The sequence below is a fragment of the Pinus tabuliformis genome, chromosome J (assembly GCF_031772625.1).
Source record: "Pinus tabuliformis cultivar Carrire ecotype Pingquan chromosome J, CPIR1, whole genome shotgun sequence".
Taxonomy (NCBI): Eukaryota; Viridiplantae; Streptophyta; class Pinopsida; order Pinales; family Pinaceae; genus Pinus; species Pinus tabuliformis.
This window is the reverse complement of record NC_142295.1, coordinates 548854544-548872795: the sequence shown is the minus strand read 5'-3', so window position 1 is coordinate 548872795 and position 18252 is coordinate 548854544.

The following is an 18252-nucleotide window of genomic DNA, read 5'->3' as shown; positions in this document are numbered from 1 at the left end:
CTGGATTGGCCTGGTTTACTTAGTGTTGTGTGCCTTTTAATCTTGTCTCGACCAAAGATAGAGAAGGGTTGCGTGCTTTGTAATGAACCTATACTCAATTGATATCATCACAATATACTCCTATATTATGATCCTGATATTGTGTGGCTCGCATCTCATTGGAAAGTTATTGATTTCCTTATAAATATTGGCAGACATATCCATATAGTTATGGTCTTAGTTGGGATGTTCCAACAAGACAGAGGAATAGAAGAAATGATTGAGATGAGAAATAGCAGATGTAACAATGTTGATGATACTTCAACAATGGATGGAATATAGATGAGTGTTGAAGATTTTTACTAACAATGACCTGCTACTGTTGATTACAAGAGTCAGGGAAACAAATAGAGGAGGCTATTGCATGTTTTTTTTTTTTTTTTTTTTGCTTTTGCAGGTTCGTTTTAAGGCCAAAGCTTGAACAGGAATGCATATTTCTATTGAGGGCACAGTGAAAACTAGGATTGAAAATAGCCATAGATTGGTTTTCTTCTTCTTTTTTTCTGAAATTGTGAAATTTTATAAGAACGATAAATGATTTTCAGAAAACAAAGACTTCAAGTAAAACATGCTAAAAATAGGACTTTGACTGAGGTCTTAAGCTGATTTTTTTATCAATCTCGGCTAGGTGACTAGGATAGGATCCATGTCAGGACAGTTCCGGAGATGCCCATGTGGTCAGTTTCTTCATTGGATGCATGTAACCTGCTAAACCTTGAAATCAGCTACGGAATTCACAACTAGCTCTGGAATCAGGCTACATTCTGCAGCTAAGTTGCAAAACCTTATTAAAACAGGATACATTGTTTTGACGACCACTACAAACCATAACCAGTCAATCTTGGACAGTTGAACCTATCAAAACAGTTGGGTTTCATTATTTTTTTATTTTTTTTAATCAATTGAAATGATGAAGTTTATTTTGTCTCCTTTTTTTTCTTTTTTTCTTGTTATTTTTTTATTTTTAGCATAACAATTCTTTTTCTGATCCTCCAGATCACACAAAGTGCAGGAGGAGAGCATACTCAAGGATTATTAAATTTTTTTTTACATAACAATCCTTTTTCTGATCCTCTAGATCACACAAAGTGCAGGAGGAGAGCATACTCAAGAATTATTAAAAAAAAATTAGATGTAAGAAATAAGGTCTCCTTTACACTTCCCTGGAAATGGCGCCAAAATGTCTAGTCAATTTAACGTCTTAAATTTCTCTACATAAATTATCAATCCGGGTATCATAAACTGATGAAGTGTGGTGCACCATATGTGCTTAGTTAACCTTTTTCTTACTTCGTTGTTTTATAGATTTTATTTTGTTTTGGGGTTTTGTTTTTTTTTATCTCCTAAAGTGTCTAATGCAAATGGAAATCCTATTCTAAGGTCTTAAGAATACTTTTAAAGATCAAGTATGGATGTAGATTTCAAGATAAGGTTTATGTCCCTAATGGTAACTTCCAAAACTTAGCACTTCAAAAGATCTCAAAACATGTTATTGATCAAAATAAAAGTGTAAATATGTAGCTACTTAAATCAAACAAAAGATGAAATACTGATCATAAAATCATTGCCTCTGCTGCTTGTCTAAATACGGAAATAAAAGTTAAGCTATTGCACTCAAACAGATCAAAAACTGCAAACTAATAAAAGTAAAATCAAATCACATCATTCATAGTTCAATTCCTCACTAGGTAGTCTAAGCTATGGCTTTCGAAGATAATCGTCAATGATATGAGCAAGTTGATATCTAATTGCAAAAAAGTAAAACTAAAATCAAATCACATCATTCATAGTTCGATTCCTTACCAGTTAGTCTAAGCTATGGCTTTCGGAGATAATCGTCAATGATATGAGCAAGTTGATATCTAATTGCAAAAAAGTAAAACTAAAATCAAATCATATCATTCATAGTTCGATTCCTCGCCAATTAGTCTAAGCTATGGCTTTCGGAGATAATCGTCAATGATATGAGCAAGTTGATATCTAATTGCAGAAAAGTAAAACTAAAATCAAATCACAACATTCATAGTCCGATTCCTCGCCAGTTAGTCTAGCTATGGCTTTCGGAGATAATCATCAATGACATGACCAATCTGATATCTAATTGTAGAAAAGTAAAACTAAAATCAAATCACAACATTCATAATCTGATTCATTGCCAGTTAGTCTAGCTATGGCTTTCGGAGATAATCGTCAATGATATGAGGAATTTGATATGTAAACTAACTAACAAAGCAAATAAATAAGACTGAAATCAAATCATAACTGAAATTGAAAAGTTAAAAAAAAAAACAAAAAAACAAAGTCAGCAGAGAGGCAAATCTCATGTCACTATTTGATGCAAAAAAGGTAAAGAAAAACTAATCTACAATCAACCGGTGAACACACTTACATGAATTAAAATTGCATGAATGGAAAATCTAATCTATCAAACTTGAAAGCAATCAAATGACATAATGAAATCAAAGCAAAATTACAAAATGAAATCTACTCTACCTTACATTCTAATATGCTCCATGACATCTACTTCACATCTCCTTCCATGTTGAGAACATCAAAGCTTTATTCAAATTCTTCAAAATTACAAAGTACAACAAAGCTCTCCAAAGCCATCTCACAAGCTAACAAGCTTAAGAACTATCAAGCTAAGCTCTAAACTCTAAGCTAAAAAACTAACAAATGAAGGAGAGAGATCTCCTATTTATACAAAAAGATGAGAAGCCATCTCATTAATGAGAGTCCATGAATCTCTCCCTCTACCTCTAAAGTCCTAATAAAAATAGGAACTAATAAGACACGTCTTCTTAGAGCTACAATACAATTAGGAGATGTGACACATATCCTTATGATCTCATGATTCTCTCCACTCAAATTCGAATTTCGCCTTAGAGTGCCACATAAGGGTCTTCTAGAAGTCTCCTTTTGACCTACACATGTCAACAATCTCAACCCACTTGTTAGGTATAAGCATATGCACATTATTTTCTAATTTTTAACCACAAATTCACTTAAAAAGGCTAAGAATTAATAAAGTTTGGAAAAACATAAATGTGGCCCAATGATAATGAAAGTGGGATGAATGTAGTGACATAGTAGTGAAATGGAGGTGATATAATGGACATAATAGTGAAAGTGTAATGGAAATGAATGACATTTTCAAGACCCAACAATCCCTTCAACTCCTTGATATACAGCTTTGAGTCCAAGTAAAGAAGGGCACTTATCTGTGGAGTGGTTCTCTTCACAGACCAAGCAAATTTCAATACAGTTCAATCGACATTCGTTCCTAGGATGCCTCCTGGTGCATCTAGGACAAAATATGGCCAAGTCTCTCTCTGCTTCCTCTTGCTTCCCTTTAATGTTCATGGTGTCCATTTGCAAGGCATCTCACTTTTGAATTCTTCCAACATTTTTCCAATTTCACCCTTGATGGATGAGTTGGAAGATGATGTACTGGCCATAGGTTGACTACCCCTACCCTTTTTCTTGGCTGCCCTAGAATTGTTTCTAAATACAGTCTTGATATCCTCATAGGGTAATTGGTAGATATCTCCTTTTGCTAACAAATTTAAGGTATCCAAAAGATCTTCTCTTACTCCCCTAAGCAGGGCCAGCTTTAGTGACTCAAGGTCAAGTGTGCACCTGGCCCTTTTGTAACTGAGTTGGAATCTTTCTTCGTAGTCTTCTAAGGATTCATCCTAGCCTATGGTCATCCTAAAAATTTCTTCTTTAGTATCCTTTGACCTACAATAGTCTCGATATTTGTTGTTAAAGGCCTGCTTCATTTGAGCCCAAGTTGTGATGCTATCTCCAGGTAAGCCCATGAACCAGCGTAATGTTGCATCCTTGAGGGTAGATGGAAATAGTTTTAATTTTTTCTCATCATCTGTATAATCATAGGTTCGGCATATAATAGCAAACTCAAATAGGAAAGTATCGGGTTCTCTATGGTCAGGCCATGGAAATGAGGTAGAGCAGAGGGGCTTATATTTTTCATTTTAGTGTCCTCGTTGGTTTCCCTGATGGGAAAGGCACCCTAAACTCTCTCTCTATTCCCTCTGTCATTTCGGTTTTCAGCCATTTGATCAGTAGGAATGGGTTCTTCTTCTTCTTCTTCCCTTGTAGGTTCTTCAAATATTTCAGGTTGCTCACTTAAAGTTTTCTCCAATTCACAGCCATCGACGAAGAGAGAAGGTTGGTTGTTGGATGCAGTGGGGGTATTTGGCAAAAATTTCCCTAAGTTGTCGCTATTCCTTCGAGGCATGAAAGGAAATGTTTTTGGGTTGATTTTTTAATTTTTTAAACTAGAAAGTACTTTGCAGAAATTAAATTGTTGATTGAATGAAAATCACTAACAAAATGAAAAATCTACTTGCTGTATTGAAATCCTAATTGCAGAATGGAAAGGAAAGTAGATAATGGACAATGAAAGAAAAGAAGCAACTAGATTACTTTTGCAGAAATAAACTAACAACAGAATATTGAAGACAAGAAATAGAAGAAAAGAAGGTAATAATCACATTCAACTCAGACACCTCCCCGGCAACGGCGCCAAAAAGTGATGAGCACCAGTATTGCAGCAAGGATGTTGCAACTCTTGGGCTACTAGCTTTACTTATCAACCCGAGGTTCGTACAAACTTGGAGGTGACAGTGTTGTATGCACAAGTAAAATTGAAGGTCTTGCATGTTGTCGTTGTTCGTCCGGCGAGAGACCCCAGGGGTTCCAAGCCAGACTTATATATAGTCAGAAGAAGCTTGATTCTTTGATGGAAGAAGAGAAAATCTACTCTAAGAGAGCTACTCTACTACAGTAATGAAGAAAACAATATGTAATGCTAAATCACACCATATCCTAGTTAACCATTGGAACAACTATGCTAAGAAAAATTGCTAAATCAACACTAAACAAATGCTACTATCTAAGCTGCAGAAGTAAAAAGCATTAAACCATACTAGTGTGTAAGCAAAAAACTAAACTAAATATGTTTTCACTTCTTTGTTTTTTTGGACAAAATCAAGTATGCAAATTAAATGTTCTTGTGTATGTGACAGGTGAATGAAAGGTGATGGAGGATGGCTAGAAGGTTTATGGAGTGGTTGGATGGTGTGGAAGGGTCCTAGGAGGATTTGTGTGACTTCCTAGAGGTTTACCATCAATTCGGCCTCAAACCCATGTCGTTTCAGGAAAACCTACATGATGTACTAGAAACCTACAGGATGATCCTGTAGGAATTACAGGAAACCTACAGGATACAACAGAGAACTAATTGTGAGGTGTTGGAGGTGTTGGGAAGCTTGGGAAAGGTGTATGATGACTGGAATGGAGTGTTAGAAAGTCTAGCAGCACTCAAGAGTCAATATCCAAGATAATAGATGGCTAGATTCGCTCAATATAACTAGGGGAATTTCAATGAAAAATGATTAAAAAAAACTAGTGAGGGTGATGGTGGAACAAGAGATGGCTAAGGTGGATGAAGTGGAAGGTGGCTACTAGTGATGAATTCTGGGTCTCCTCCTGAAGTACCTGCTTTTTTTAAAACATGTGTGTCTTCCAAGAACTATGCAACAAGATACGTTTTCATAAACTAGAAAAGCATGAATCAGTTTCCTATATTATGCATGAAGAAAGTTGATAAGGGGAATGAAAGCATGAGTGAGATATTATTGCAGAAATGGAGATGGAAAAAGATGACAATGAAATCTTCCTTGCAACATGAACCAAATACTAAATCAAAGACAACAAACTCTAAAGCTCATGCAAGAACTATAAATCTGTGTTTTTGGGGCTGCTGAAGGGTCCCTTCCTCAAGTCATGGTCCCAGAGAGAGCAAGTGAGGCCGAGACACCTGCTGACAACCTTATGGTGATAATTTTTCTCCTTGCTAACCTGCTACTTGAAATAAGCCACAAATGGAAGCAAACTATCACACAACCAATGTAATCTACACTGATGTAATGGAAATGCATCTACTAAGCAAATGAACAATTAAACTATGAATCTATACTAGCATACATGTACAATAAAGATGAGCCTTGGTTACTAGGGTTCGGCCCTAACCCAAGAGCTTTATCCCTCTGAGTTAACTCAGTGTTGGCTCAAAAAAAAACTCATTCTTATTACCAAAACAATGGATTACATCAAAAACTATCACAAGTCTTGCAGCTCGAAAATAGAATAGAGTTTTACAATCAAAAATCCGAATCCTACTCAATTCCTAGGCCTCTCTACTTATACATCTGAAGTCTCCAATGACTTCCTTAAAATTAGGGAGGCTCGGCTCCCAAACACGAGATAAACTGGTGCTTTGTCTTTCACTTGCTAGTCTACCTTCTAGTCCTCATGATTTGGTTGTTTGCAATCCGAGCTGATGGAGGAATATTCAAATGGAGGGGTAGTAAATGAGGAGGATTTACCTATTATAATCCCTCTCCCTTGTCCCATTCAAGTTTTGACCATGGTATTTGCCAAAATTCCTTGCATTTATCCTTTAATCCTGCATTAAATGCACAGTATACCACAAAGCAAAATATCCAACTCTAACTCATCTCATAAACAAAATATAATCAAAAGTATGCAAAAAGCTATGAGAATAGTTGGTTTGACTAAGCTAGGAGGTGAATTAAGGCCCATATAATTTCCCAATGATGAGGCTCATCATATGCCTTGGTCAAAGCCCTGAAGGCTTTTAGAATCAATGTCTTGCAGTCGCATATAATTGTCTATGTTCCTATAGTTTTTGTGGAAGATATCCTGGTGCAAGGAGATAATGAGGGGAAAAGAGGCATATGGATTGCTAAAATATAGGAGTGTGATATGGACATAAAACCTACCAAGTTGATCAAGGGGCTGGGGCTAGCTAAATTTTTATCCGAAGAAAATTGCCAAGCATTGGGCATAAACTTACTAGCTAGAAAGATGGAGAAAGTGAAAAATTGGAGCAACAACAAGGGATTGAAACCTCGGCGCAAAAAATCCAGATGAAATACATTGTGTCCCACTAGTATAAACATATATTCCATTATCTACTTTTTCTGACGTGCCCTGTAATTTTAGACAAAGTTAAGTACAGTGCTCTAAGGTTACGAGCCTAGAAATTTGATATCTCAAATGGGCAATTGTATTGGAAGGACCCAGTGGGGGTTTTACTCCTATGTTTGGTTGAAGAAGAAATCCACAAAGTAATTGATGAATTCCATAATCGTGTCTATGGAGCACATCATAGCTAGAGAGCTATAGCCCACAAAATTCTCAAGGCAGACTTTATTAGCCTAAGCCATTTGGTGAGAAGCATACCTATGTTTAGGCCTGTGAGAAGTTCCAAAGGTTTGTAGAATAACAGAATCTAGCACCTTTTCCTTTAATACCTTTTTTCATGAAAGAACCTTTCAGGCAATGGGGGTTGGACTTCATTGGGGAAATACACCCACCCTCTAGTGGTAAACACAAGTGGATACTCATAACTATTGATTACTTCACACAGTGGGTAGAAGTGGCCCCAGCCAGAAATGTGATTGATGTTGTACTCATTAAGTTCATGGAGGAAAACATCCTTGCCAGGTTTGGCTACCCCAAGAATATTTTCACTGGAAATGCTCAGGTCTTAAAGTCAGCCAAGTTTACTGATTTTTTCCATAAATACAACAATATAGCAGGCCATTCTACCACCTGTTATCCAGAAGGAAATGGATTGGTTGAATCTTCAAATAAAAGCTTTGTAAGGATTCTAAAGAAAACAATATAAGAAAATCAAAAGAACTGGGATTCACAACTGAACTTTTCCTTATGGGCCAACAAGGTTACCACCAAGAGGTCCACTAGGAAGTCCCCTTTTGAGTTGGTTTATGGGAAGGTTGCAATCTTCCCCATGCAGTTAGCTATACCAGTAGTTAAAATCTTACAAGATGTTGAGGAGGAGTAAAATGCTCTAACCAGAAGAATAAATCAGTCGATAGAACTTCAAGAGAGAAGAGAACATGTGAATCAAAATTTGATCAGTTATCAGGAAAAAATGAAATCCCTATTTGACAGAAAGCCAAATGACAGGTATCTGCAACGAGGAGATTTATTACTTATATGGGATGTCAGAAGGGAAGATAAAGGAAAACATGGCAAGTTTGACCCTCTGTGGTTCAGACCTGTTGACGGTGTTGGACCCACCAACATGTCAAGGGGATCTCCTCGGTAAGAAGTCCCAATCAGACCTAAGACCGTTTGGTGTAGGATTCCCAGCAGTGGGTTGTAAGGTAATGCCTTGATTGTGATGTAGCACAGAGGCAAGTAAGATAACTCTGTCAGTAGAAAGGGTGTGACTGATGCAGTGAGTCAAGGAAGGTGTATGAGAGGTTCTAACACTTCGAAGGGAGATGAAGGTGAAGATGAGTTCCAGGTTGAAAGGGATCAATCCCAACTTGTCTAGGAACACACAACACAAAAGTACATGCACAGCTTCCGGCAAAGCAATCCACTTGGATGCAGCAGTCACATCATACAAGGTAATATAACACTTATAGCACTCACGGATCAGTCCGAGATGAGTGTGGCAGTTGTTATTCATGTGAAAGGTCTGTCTAATGTTTGGAAGGGCAGTCGAAACAGATGGTGACAGTATTAACAACATATACAACACATTAACAATAAGATTCATATAATTGTATACAAATCAGTTCATACACAAGTACGTAAGTTAAACAACATATATCATTACGACAACCGAAGCATTCCAACTACAATAACAACATATGCATGAAAATGTGATGGCTCTTATTATATAAAGAAGTGTAAGTCACAATCATACAATACATCCATGTAAACCTGCTAGCCCCAACAGTGGACCGTTACAGCCACATCCGTCTACTCCTCCAAAGAGATGAACTAGCTCCATGTAGTGGAGAAGCCAAGGTGCATTACAATACTGTCCAAGCTCTTTTCAAGATAGTCTTATTAGAAGCTTGGCTGACCAAAACCATATACAATGAGTTATGAGGGACTATTTATAGCAAAGGGTGGGGTGACCCTTGACATTCCCCTTTGTGACAGTTCAACTACCCTCATGACTCTTCACCTACTTTATGACTGTTACATCTAACTATTGACACTTGACTTACACTTGACATGACTCAACATTACAATGCACATGTACTCATGTGAGACAACATGGCTTGACCAAGCCTTGCAAGACATCACTGACACTCAATCCACTGTAATGAGACCAACTCTTTGACATGCTTCTGATGGTGAAGGTGGTTAACTGATGCCAAGCTTGGTCATCCGTGATGGTGTGAATGTGCCTCATGGTGACATCTTGTTGAAGCGAACTTTGTCCTCCATTGCAACCGATGCATTGGTTTGGCCCCTTTCATCCAACTCGTCTTCTAACATGCACATGGTCTTCTTCGGTGCAGCAAAACCAACAACACGCTTATTCATAGTGTCTGTGCTGATCCTCAAGCGTGTGTTGGTCGTCATGCACATCAACTTGCCAAAGTACATGTTCAGCACCAGTTGGACTTGCTTCTTGTCTTCGCCTTGGTGAGTGTGTTTAATTGGTTGGGTTGCATGCATGATATTGAATACCTTGCATGTGATCGACAACATTGCTCACCTTTTTTGCTCCGTGTTAGCTGTTGGGATGGATCTTTAACTTGTATAGGCATAGTTTCATCCATGAGTGCACGCTGCACCCACTGTTGTTCTTGTTCCTTCTGTAACTCATTTGTCTATCTATGCAGCTTCATGTTCTTTGTTGAGTTGTTGCTTCAGCACATGCAACTCCTTCTTCGTTCCATTATTTGTCTTCACGCGACCTTCATTTTGCGTCGTCACCTCTCCAAAGTTTCTTTCATTATCAGTGGATTTGCTTGATCTTGCAACTTTGTTCCGCCTCTATGTTGTCGACAACCTTCCTCTTGCATTTGCTACATTCAGTATGCTACCTTCAGTTGTTGTTCATGATATTTCTCATTGTGATTTTGTTGCTTGATGTCATTTTCTATGAACAACTTGATGTCTTCGTGAGTAGGCAAGCTCATAGACACTTGATCGACTGCATCTCCAGGTGTGCTTTGAATGGTGTTTTCAACTCTACTCTCTTGGAAACCATTGTACCTGCACTGCTGAGAGGCAAATGAGCACCTGTAATACCTGGGGACATGGAAACACTCATAGCAAGCAATTGTCAGTCGAAAACCAAAATGAACTTTGAGAACTGACTTGCAACATACCTATGTGACTGATCATGAAAGTTGTGCAATTTCCGCTGGGAGGTCAGGAGACTGACTACCAAAACTGCACAAGGCATAGTCTAGGCTGCTGGGAGACTGATTGACTGCTGGAACTGCACAATGCATAGTCCAGTCTAGCTGCTGACTGCTGGGATTGTGCAATGCACAATTCCAGCTAGGAAGGACTGCTGGCCTAGGGACAAATTTGTGCAATTTCTTGGTCCAAGCAGCCACTATCCTCTATAAATGCACAAAATATTCATGGAGGCTAGTGCCGGGCAGGAATGTGAAAATATAGAGAGGGAGGTGAGCCTTCCTTTCCCAGATGGCGCAATGCAGACTTGGTGAAAGCAGAGCCCGGGCCTAGGTTGGCCTGACTGACCGACAGGAAACTGAAAGCAACTAAGACAGTAAATGCATGGCGACACTAAGTGATAGTAGAATTGATTGACAATGCATGCAAAACATGAATGAAATATTCAACAAACAGGTCAACATGCATGTGGGTGAGGCAGTTCATTTGTTGGGCAAACGTCCATGCAAAATAGTTTCATGCATGTGACAGCAGTGAGATAGCAACGAAAACTAAAGCAAAGCTAGGACAAGCTAGTATACATGTAAATGACAGCAAGCGCTCAAATAAATCAAGAAAATAGTACGCATACAAGTGAAAACACAAAAAGCGACAGAAATGCAGCACAAGGCATGGGAAGCAAGCTTACCCCAAAACAGTTAAGTTGAATGTGTCGGTTTCTCCTAGATGTGTTGTGGGATATCAGAGATGCAAGGTTGTTGTGAGGAATGAGCTCTGCAACATCTATTTGATGATTTTTTATAACATCAAGGTTGTGACGTGTGTGCCACAAATCTAAGGGAAGCGACACTTGGTGAGAGGTTTTTGAATTTCTCCTTGCATGTAACCTCCCACTGCTAAACATAGATCCTTGAGACAAGGGATGCCTTTGCATGCTACCTTAGGATAAGCAGCCTATGCATGCAAGTCTGTTTTGTTCGGTCCCGGAGGGAACTGGTCAACTCAGTTGCACATGCAAGAGGTTGTTCGACTGCTTGAAGGAAATGTGCATTTCTGGCTAGGAGTTGGGCTGACTGCCCGGGAGATTTGCACAATTTCTAGGCAAAGCCGCTGACTGCTACCCATATTTGTGCAAATTTTGGGCTAAGCAGCCCTGCTGGGGAAATTTGCACAAATCTTGTTGGGAGTTTTGACTAGCAAGATTACGCAATCCTGGAGGCCAGTAGGCTAACAGACAAGATTGCGCAATTTTTGGAGGGAAGGCTTGCTGCCCTCCAGAAACGTGCAATTTTCAAGGGGAAGTTGCTCAGCCTACAGCTAGACCAAGTCCAGGTGAGTAGCCTGTGAATGGAAAGGATCAAACTGTGATCGACAGGCTGCCTTTAAGCAAGGAAGACACTGAAGCTTGAGGAATTGACGAAGCAAGGCAAGGTGCTCTGTAAGGTTGGTAGGGAGGCTCCAAAATAGGCTAAGGCAAAATTTTGGAGGGTGGTTGTAGTTGCTACAACACTTGGCGACATAGTGGTAGAACTCCAGCACTCTGAATGGACCTTGTTTGTGAAAAGCAAGTCTAACACCTCCGGAAGTATTGTTCAGCTCTCAGTTCATCTTAGCTTCACACTAGCTTGATTGTAAAATGTAGCATCTGCCAGACTATTGGTTGGTTGACAAACATTCAAAGCCAAGGAAACATAGTTGTTTTGATTGGTGTTGAGGGGTATATAGGTGCATAAGCAGTATAGTCATCAGAGTCTTAGTTTCATCTCTGGTGTTGCTCCGCTGCCAGTAAGCCTGGACAGTACCCCGATGGAGTCACATAGGAACACAAGCATGTCTCTGCTGCTAGTGAGCCTGGTCAGTACCCTGGTGGAGTTACTTGTATCACCACCTTGCGCAGGAATCCTTTCTCTTCTTTTTCCTTATTCATTTTCAATTTGATTTTTTTTCACTTTTCATTTTTTCATTTTCATTTTCACTATGCATAGCACTTATTCATTTTATAGGTGGAAGATGGATCCTGAATTATTAAGAGAAGATGAGGTTTTTCCAACAGAGAAGTAGTTTATTGTATCTCTGATGTCCTTGTTAAGGTTTTCACCCTCACCTTACTCTACTTGACTGAGCTGAGAAGGGTTAACCCAAAAACAACTGACTATAGAAGGTGACACTAGTTAGCACACAAGTGTTTTGTTTTTGCCAAGGTTCACTTCGAACAGTAAGTATTCTCCTTCGACATATCATGGACTAAAAGTAACAAACTCATCATACAGAGGAAAGATGACATATAACCAATTAGTGATAGTTGTACAAACCCTCTTGTACTTTACCCAGCTTGCTTCAAGAGACATACATGCTTTTATTAAAACTAACCTACGAACGAAACAAGTGAACTAACAAACAACAAAGTAAATCAAGAGTAGAAGCAAAAAGCAAAGCAAGTAAGAAAACAAGAAAGCACACAAACAAGAAAACAAATCATTAAGCAAACAAGGATGCAAGAAAATAAATGAAAGCAAACACTACTCCTACTCCTTCACTAACGATGCATGGGCCTGATCACGTGAAGTTATACTTCCAATGTAGCCACCAGCGCATTGGTAGACCCATGTTGGTGAAGGCTTGGTCCGCGAGCAACCCAATTGTGCGAACCAGCACCCAAGAAAGATATAAAAATGAAGACAACCACACCTCGTGTTTCAAAGTTCCCACGGGACATAAATGAGTGCATGTGCATGACGGGAAATCTGTGGACTTATCATGGTGTTGTGTGACACTACGTGAAACTTTGGAATAAGCACACTTTGTACTATGACATGCAAGCAAACGAAAGGAACAAAGATAACTTGTGTTGCAAACGAGTGCTTGCAACATAAGACTCCTCTAATGCATGAGAAATGGGATCGTGCAGTTTGAGTGGAGGAAGTGTGATCTGTGTGTGAGATGGATCTTCAATGCATACAGATGAGTGATGAGGAGCCTTGGGTGATTGAACAATTTCATGATCGGAAGTGAGACTAACCCCAAGAGAGTGAGGGCCTGACATAACCATCAGCTCGGGCTGAAGTGCCTCGACAGTCTTGGGTGTCTCAACTTCATCATCAGGTAGATCATCATAAACCGGTGGCTTCGAAAGATCAACTACGATAGATTCATGATCATGATAAAAAATGGAAGTAAATGGATCACGACCACCATGATCAGAAAAATCAATGAATTCTTCAGCATCCTCATGATCAGATGAATCAAATAGAGGGGTAGATGAAAAGCGAACAAACTCATCCTCTGTGTCCGGAAAAGACAGATGAAAGATCAAGTGGATTTTCAAAGAATAACTTATCCTCTCCATTGTCAAATGATGGAATAGCATCTGGTGAGTCCTGCAAGTGATCAACAATGGGTGCATACATGGATGAAGACACACATGAAAAATCATGGATGGCAGGTTCACCAAAGAGGTTAGGAAAGAACAAAGGGGGCTCGGACGGAAGGGAGTCATCCTTCGCCAAGTGTTGATGTTCAAGCTCCCACTCATACTCTTCATGAATGACAGCGCATGTTGGTTGTGCAACACCAACTCCATCAATGGGTTGTTCCTCATTCACAACAATTGAAGCATCCGGAATGGACGAACACAAGACAACATCATCTAGAGGAACACCCGAGTGCAAAGACGGAGGTCGTAGAAAAGAATGCATATGAGAACTTGAAGGACTCACAACCAGATCTACGTGAAAATTGAGTGAAGTGATGTTGGGAGAGTGTGAAAGATGAGCAGGTGTGTGAGCATGATCCTCAACATCACTTGGCAGTGGTGGAGATGTTGAATGAGAGGGAGGCAGGCAGTCAGTCGAGAAAGTGACTGCATCCACATGAGATTGCACAGCTCTATCAAGGAAGAATGTTGAGCGAGGCTTGATTTCAAACTTTCTCTTGGGACGAGCAGATTTCTTAAGGCAATACTCAAACCGGTCCAAAAGATAAGCAAATTTCATCTGGCTCCTCGGAGCTTGAAACTGCAAGTCACGGAAGCGCTGCTGAAAATCAATAACAGATTCATGCAGAGCCCTCTGTTGTTGTAACAGTTTTCGGTCAAGATGGTTTGGATCAAAATGATAGAATGTGTCTTCAATAAGATCACAAAAGTGCTCAAATGAGTGCACGGTGTCAGCCGATAGGCTGAGCACCCAACGAAATGGAGATTCGTGAAGTGTGTATGCAAGCAGAAAACTGGCCTGTTCATCAGAAAACTCATCTTCCTCATGAATCATGGAAAGAAAGTTATGTAAGTGCTCAGGCCAGGCCACTTCACCTTCACCATCATACGTGAAAGTGGACAAGAGATTGAAAAGCTTCCCTAAGATGGAGACATCTTCACCATTCGAAAAACACCTCGGGGGAAGAAGAGTGCATGACTCCATGAAAGATATGCAAATGTTCAAAATTGGATAAGAGGACACAATTTGTCATCAGACCCTCCTTCTCGCGCTAGAAATTTTGACGGTGTTGGACCCGCCAACATGTCAAGGGGATCTCCCCAGTAAGAAGTCCCAATCAGACCTCAAAAAATTTAGTATAGGAGTCCTAGTAGTGTGTCGTAAGGTAATGCCTTGACCGCGATGTCGCACAGAGGCAAGTAAGATAACTCTATTAGTAGAAAGGGTGTGACTGATGTAGTGAGTCAAGGAAGGTCTATGAGAGGTTCTAACACTTCGAAGGGAGATGAAGGTGAAGATGAGTTCCAGGTTGAAAGGGATCAGTCCCAACTTGACTAGGAACACACAACACAAAAGGACATGCACAGCTTCCAGCGGAGCAGTCCACTCGGATGCAGAAGTCACATCATACAAGGTAAGATAACACATACATCACTCACGGATCAGTCCGAGACAACTGTGATGGTTGTTACAGTAAGGTTCATGTGAAAGGTTTGTCTAATGTTCGGCAGAGCAGTCGACACAGACGGTGACAACATTAACAACATATACAACACATTAACAACAAGATTCATATAATTTCATACAAATCAGTTCATACACAAGTACGTAAGTTAAACAACGTATATCATTAAGGCAACCGAAGCAATCCAACTACAATAACAACTTATGCATGAAAATGTGATGCCTCTTATTATATAAAGAAGTGTAAGTCACAATCATACAATACATCCATGTAAACTTGCTAGCCCCAATAGTGGAATGTTACAGCCACATCTGCATGCTCCTCCAAAGAGATGAACTAGCTCCATGTAGTGGAAAAGCCAAGCCACGTTACAATACTATCTGTTATCACTTAGAACTAAAAAAAAAATTATGCATATAGTTGTTTGTCCTAGTCCAATTACAAAGGTCTGTGTCAAGTTGATTTCGTTTTATATGTCTTACTTAGGATTTGGAGTTTTAAAGTTTTTGATTTAAACTATACTCGAATCCTATTGGTTCTCCTCCACCATCATTGTTCCATAGTCATGTCTTGTCTCATCCGAGTCACCGAGTCTTTTAGGGATTTCGCAGCGTAATCCTATTGGCCAGTTTCGCAGCGCAATCATGGTTTAGTAATTTCGCAGCGCGTTATGATTAGGCCGTTTCGCAGCGCATCATTAGAATTTAAAACTAACAGCGCTGCGAAATCGTGGATTCGTGCATTTCGCAGCGAACCCTTCCCGAAATGTCAAGTCCGTAGCTGAGTCATCAGTTGTGTCCACTCATGTCAGTTTATGTGCCTCTCCTATCACGTTTGAGCGCTCATTTGCCACTACCCCACTAATAGATCTGTTGATATGCACAGAAATATCATTCCCAATAGATTCTACCGTGCATAGACCTTTATGATAGTCGTAAATGCTGCATGAGTGACCTGTCTGTTTGATTATGTATGGAAGTGTTTCAATAAAAAATTTGAATTTCAAGCGAGCCTGATTACAAGCGAGGCTGAATTAAAAAGAACTGAATTACCATTGAAACTGAAGCTGTTAGACTCTGTGTGTGTGAAGATTTTGAAAGGAAAATGGAGAGAAAAGAGCACAGATCCGGTAAATGCCAGAGGACTGAACCTGAGGGCTTGGATATAGCGTTGAGGGATGAAGGCGTGAAGAAAGCGTTCAAAGATGCCGGCTGCTGGAACTTTTGCAAGAAGCTACAAGGAGGACATGCGCAGGTAACCAAAGAATTTGCGCTAAACTTCACTGGTTTAAATTCAAAGATAGCTATGTTAGAAGTCCAAGTTTCTCCAGAAGCCATAGCTGCTGTGACAGAGATCCCAAGAGGACGAGAAGAATGGTTTAAAAATTTTAAGTTTGATATGAACCCTTGTAAAGAATTTTTAAAGGAGGCATATGTAAATGAAGACTTAACAAAAGCAGTGCCCAGAAATTATGTCAAGGAACATTATGCTCTTCTTCTCACCTGCATTCAAAAATACTTGACCTGTGAAGGAAGATACAATAAGGTCTATTCTTATCATTTCAAATTTCTTTTACATTTCACTGGGAAAGTTTCCATAGACATTCCTTTTTACCTATTTCGCAGTTTGAGTAAGATGTGTGCCAAGGTGCAGTTAAGGAAAGAGGACTGTGAAACCTCTTTATTTCATCATGGTTTGATTAAGTTGTTAGTTTTAGATGGCCTCCAAAAGATAGGCAGAGACTGGAATTCGTTTATTTTCATGGCTGGATTCCAAAGCAAGACTGGCCTTACTCCACAACCAGTCAGAGAACTCACAATAGCTGAACTTCAAAAAGAAGCAAGAGCCAAAAAGCAAAACAAGTCACAGCCAAGAAAACCAGTGAAGCCACTAATCATTCAAGAACATCCTCAGAAATCAACAAAGGAAAAAACTCAGGATAAGAAGACTGCACCTGAAACAAGCAGATCTGAAGCAGTCTCAAGGGTAAGGACAAGAGGTCAAATAAATAATGAAAAGGGTAAAGCCATAGCTGTTGAAGAGAGCCCAACATCCAAGGAAAGCTTGAATGATTTATTACAGGGCATTGAATTCGAGCAGTTTGAACCAGTCCATATTGATTTGACACAGTCATCACCAGAAACTGCCAAGAAGTCTAAAGCCTCAAAAAAGCTCAAGTTCGATGAGCCAGGTGAAGAATTCATTTTAAAACCCAGAAGACCTATTACAAGGAAGCAAGTAAAAGAAGCGCTGTCAAAAATAGAGGCAATCGAGAAAGTTAGGCAAAATAATGCAAGCAGAACAATCATCACATCTCAAGAAGATAATATAGCAGTCATAAAGAGCCAATTAGAAGCAGCCAAATATGAGATTGCCAAATTGAAGCAAGCAGTTAGAAAACATGCAGATGTGTATACAAATTATCGTAAAGCTCTGTGGAAAGGGACTGAAACCTTTCAAAATCAGTTGAATTCAGTAGTTGATGGCCATGCACAATTTCACACATGGACAGTACCAGCCATCAAAGAGGCCCAGTTCATTAGAAAAATAAATATGCAATTAAGAGCTGAGAATAGAGCTCTGAAGAAGAAGATTGAAGACCTGAAGGTACAGCTGTACCAATTATCTACTAAATGAATTTTCTCTTTAAGAGAGGTTTTGTTCCAAATTTTTGTCAAATCTGCTTAGTCTTATTGTTTTTGAAAGACATGTAAATCCCTGCTATACATATGAAAACTCGGAGGAAGTTTTTGGCAATCAAATGTTTCGGTGATAAAGGTCTCGGGTCAAAGGCAAGCTGTTTCAAATAATACAGCAGTTTCGTAGCGCGCTACGAAACTGCTGTAGGTGATGATTTTAACGCAGACAGGCAGTTTGGTATTATGAGCGGGAATTTTGAAAGGGAGACACCTAAAGGATATACAAAATATCAGATGGAACTACAATAGCCATTCAGATCAAGACAGGTGTACCTTAAAAAGGGTGGAATATTTTAACTCAAGTTAAATTTCTGTTATAAAGCCACTTTATCACTGTTCAAAGGGTATTAAATGAGTTGCA